At 38.5% G+C, this 4,781-nt stretch overlaps 1 pseudogene; it reads right to left on the minus strand.

Annotated features, from left to right (window-relative positions):
* Positions 1-3,737: 3,737 nt before the first annotated feature.
* On the minus strand, positions 3,738-4,454 carry LOC124971453 (inhibitor of growth protein 1-like; annotated as a pseudogene).
* Positions 4,455-4,781: the final 327 nt, after the last annotated feature.

The following is a 4,781-nucleotide window of genomic DNA, read 5'->3' on the forward strand; positions in this document are numbered from 1 at the left end:
TTGATATGTTGTGTTGTTATTCTCATTTACATCTAAGAATTTTTTCTTTGTTCCCTGATGTCTTCTATTATCATTGCATCATTCAATAGCATATTATCTAGTCTCCAGGAGTAGGAGTAGTTTTTGTTTGTTAATTTATCATTGATTTCTAATTGCATCCCATTATGATCTGATAGGATACAAGGCAGTATCTCTATTTGTTTGTATTTACTAATGACTTCTTTGTGGCATAGCATATGATCTATTTTGGAGAAAGATCCATGAGCTGCTGAGAAGAAAGTATATTCGCTCGATGATGGATGAAATACTCTGTAAATGTCCATTAAGTCTATATCATTGATTGTATTATTTAATTTTATAGATTCTTTGTTCAGTTTTTGTTTGGAGGATCTATCCAGTGGTGAGAGCAGTGTGTTAAAGTCCCCCATTATTATTGTGTTTTGGTCTATTTGATTATTAAATTTGAGAATGGTTTGTTTGATGTACATAGATGCTCCATTTTGGGGGGCATAAATATTTAAAATTGTTACGTCTTTCTGTTTTATGCTTCCCTTAAGCAGTATGAAATGTCCTTCTTTATGCCTTCTGACTAACTTAGGTTTGAAGTCCACTTTATCTGATATGAGGGTGGAGACCCCTGCTTTTTTACTGGGTCCATGTGCATGGTATATTTTTCCCCATCCTTCACCTTTAGTCTGTGGATGTCTTTTTCTAAAAGATGAGTCTCTTGAAGGCAGCGTATTGTTGGGTCCTTCTTTTTAGTCCAATTTGCCAGTCTATGTCTTTCGATTATTGAGTTTAGGCTGTTTACATTCAGGGTTATTATTGTGATATGGTTTTGTATTCCCGGTCTTTTTGGTTACTTTTGGTTTTTAAGTTGACTTAGTTTCTCCTTTGATTGGCTTTTCCATTAGGGTTGTTCCTTCCTTTGCTGACTTGCATTGTTATTTTTCACTTCCTCCTCTTGAAATATTTTGCCGAGAATGTTCTGTAGTGTAGGCTTTCTATTTGTATGCAATGAACCTTCAAAAACGTTTTCATATACATTTACCTCTCTGGATACTTAATTTCCCTTCAGTTTGACTATTAATTTTTCCTGTTTTATCAGCTCATTGGTGTATAACTTTGAAAACAGCTATTATATATTTCATTGAAATAACTTAGCCCATCATATCTGGAAATGGGATATGTGGCCTTTCAGTCTAATAGCCTCTCATTCTGGATTATATTGAACTTCTTTTTATAAATCTCCATTCTATATGCCAGCAATGCAACAAGATGTATCAGTCAGACTTCTTGATAGCAAGCAACAGAACCCAAGTCTGTCTATTTTGAATTTTGAAAAGTTATAAAAAAAATCCTGAATACCTTACAGAATATCAAGAAATTCTATAAAAATGGAATTGAGAAAAGTGCCTGGACAAAATAAATTCACAGATGATTAAAGCCAAAAATCATTCCACAGATCTAATTCTTTGAGTATACTTTTGCCATCTTCACTGCTAAACACAAAGGGTCAAGATTTCACTGCCAAAACCTTTGGCCTCAGCTAAAGATATTCTTGCAATTAAATGTTACTACCATCTGTGATATTGCCTCCTGAAAGAAAATGTCCTTTCTTCCTTGTGTCACTGTTTTCTCATTCAGCCTCTATGATGTGTGCAAATGATCTAGACTCAGTCTGGATCATATGTCTACACCCTGGAATGGGAGATAGGTAAATGAATGTCTCCTATTTATAATTTCCATGATGGGAGAGAATTTTTTCTTTCTACCCAGATTCAAAAGGTGGAAATTTTTCATTGTATTAATTAGGTCTACTACATTAGTGCTCTTTTGACTATAATTATCTATTGGTAAAATTGTGCAATGCATGGTATTTTCCTGGTCCAGCCTCAGAGTATACACAGATTGGAAGAGTCAGTGGATATTATCTCAAGAGCAACAGAACTTGGATCACCTGCAGACATTGGAATCTTCTAGTTTAGGCCCAGTCATTACTTCCACTGTCTTCATTGCCCTGCTTGCCACACATTTTAGATCTTCAATAGTCTCTGGATTCTTAGCAAGTGTGACTAGATAGACTGGTGCCAATAGGTACCATAGGGCATAGAAAATGTTTAATGATCATAGTCAATAAGAAAGTTATTATTCCTCTGTTTCCCCACCACTTTGACGTAGAACAGAGTCTGCTATACTTGAGAGACCACTTTTCTAGGTTTTTGGCTCAAATGAACTGGTTTAATTAGGATATTGTACCTGTCTTATATTCTTACTACTTGATCCCAAATGCGTCACCATATATAAACATTATGCTTTTACAGTTTTTCACTAAAGTCTGCTTCTTCAGTTAGAGTTCCATTGCCAGAAATTCAATGAAGTAGGATATAGATTACTCACAGGAATTGTAGGCCAGTTTTAAATTCTACTTCTGTCATAGAGCTCTGTGAATGAAGTATCTGAAGGCATCAGACAGGTCTTGAATAAGGAAAGCCTAACCTAACACAGTGGCTATCAATTATATCTGTGTAACTCCCTATTGTATGTTCATAGCCCTGACATTCTCCTGAACTTCAGACTTAGACATGCAAGTGGAAATATCAACTAGACAGATGGATGTATAATAAACATCAAATACATAGGACATCCAAAGAAGAACTCTGGTGATGTTATTCAAAAGACCTATTTTTTGGAAGTCTTTCCTTTCACGTTGAAGGATGCCAAGTTAAATGTCTCAGTCACCTGTGATCTCTTTGAGGTCCCTTGAATAAATATTCTTCTGATTGTTCCAAACTTCTTGTTAATTTCAAGAGTTTGGAAAAAGTTGATTTTCATGATTTGGAATATTTTCACTGCTATGCTAGAAAAACAGATTTATAGAGATTCCATCATTACAGAAGTTCTGTCAAGTTTAGTTATACTTAGCACAAGAAATAAGGAGTAATGAACCTGTCAAATTATTGTCTGTCTTGAACCAAAATCTTATTAAAGTTGAGTTATCCTTTTAACTTGAGGTTTAAATTTTCTAAAAGGTCATTTAGAAAAAAATTACACATGTTCATGAATCACTTTTCTGAAAGTTTCTATTCTTTTGTTGTTGTCGTTATTGTTTGTTTCTATTCTTTTAATATCCTTTACTTACCAAGGTAATGCTGGCTTCATAAAATTAGTTAAAAAGTATTCCCTCTTCTGTTATCTGCAAACTACTGTGCAGAATTAATATATATTTATTCTTTATACATTGAAGTGAATTTGGCTGAGACTTTTGTTTTTATATTCTTAATCAGGGGTTCAATTTTGAAAACAGACTTTTATACTTACTTATTTAGCCTTTGGGGAGTTTCTATTGTTTGTGGTTTTTGAGGAATTGTCCAATTGCATCTAAGTTGTCAACTTCATGTGTGTATATTTGTGCACAGTATTCCATTATTGTTCTTTCAATATCTGTATGATCTGCATTAATGTTCCCTCTTTAATTCTTTTTTTTTAAGTGTTTAATTCAAACCTATATTTGTAGTTCCTAAAACGTTGATCCACAGACCACTGTCTTCTTACACATGTGTACCAGTGAAAACAAAAGGCCAGGAGACTCACTGCCATCCCCATGAAGGGGACGCGCCTTTTCTAACATTCCTTGAAAATATACATTTGTCCATCCTCACACCTCAACGCAGGCGGCAATGTAATAAATATACTGGCTGATTCTGTTCTCCTCACTACTAGTGAATGTCCACAAACTACCTGTTATAGGCTCTCTCTTTTTTGAACTTCTCCAATGCTTTGTCCATCCTTTTCTCATTTTCCCCCCGACACTTGGGACAGTACCACTTGCCCTTTGGTTTATGATTGAGTCCCACACATGAGAAGTGGAACCACTCGATGGGGCACTCGTCATTGTCTCAACCTATCATTTCTCCATAGGAGACCTGATTGCACAGACAGTACGTGGGCTCGTTTGGGTCGATGGGAATGTCTGCAGGGGATGCTTCCCTCTCTGCTTTGGCCTTGGAGCGTTTTTTCTTCTTCGAGGTCTTTGCTTTCTTCTCCTTGGGTGTTCCTGAGGTGATGTCATCATGGTTATGATTATTAGATGCGTTCTCTGGATTCTCATTGTTGCGCTGTCGCCGGGAACGCTTGTTATTTGGCTTTTCTGCCTGCGTGATTGTCTCATTCTTGGACTTATCTTGGCCAGCTTTGCCGCTATTGCCAGTGGTGTCATTGATCTCTTGATGTGCCTCAAAGAGTTCCACATGACCGTCCACTTGTCTGGTCCGGTTCTCCACCAGCTCCAGCATCTGACTCACGATCTGAATCTTCTCATCGTCCAGCTCCTGGCTCCGAATCAGGGCTCTCTGGATGCAGTGTAACACTCGGCGTTTCTGGGCACCATCTGTCTCCCGTTTAAACTTCTCATAATATTCATCCAATTTCTTCAGGATTTCAAGCACAGACCGTCAACGAGGTTAGACCTGCAACAAGTCTGAAGGCAAGGCTTGGTGTAGTGTCCCGGAGTGGTAGCGAACCTCAACACTCACAGCCCGCGCACCAAGGCAGGACAGGGCGGCGCTCGGCGGTGCTGGGCGCACGCAGAACCGCGAAGGCGGCGCGGCAGGTTCCTCCATCGGGTGTAGACCACAGCTCTCCTGGATGACACAGAATTCCGAAACCCGCTCCCGCTGCCTCTCCCTTCAGGGTCCTGAGATCCCTGGGCTGGGCAGGTTCATCATGTCCCAGGCACCACCCCAAACGGGCCCTTGGTCACTCACGACTCCAGGTCAAGC

The sequence above is a fragment of the Sciurus carolinensis genome, chromosome X (genome assembly GCF_902686445.1).
Source record: "Sciurus carolinensis chromosome X, mSciCar1.2, whole genome shotgun sequence".
NCBI classification, from domain to species: domain Eukaryota; kingdom Metazoa; phylum Chordata; class Mammalia; order Rodentia; family Sciuridae; genus Sciurus; species Sciurus carolinensis.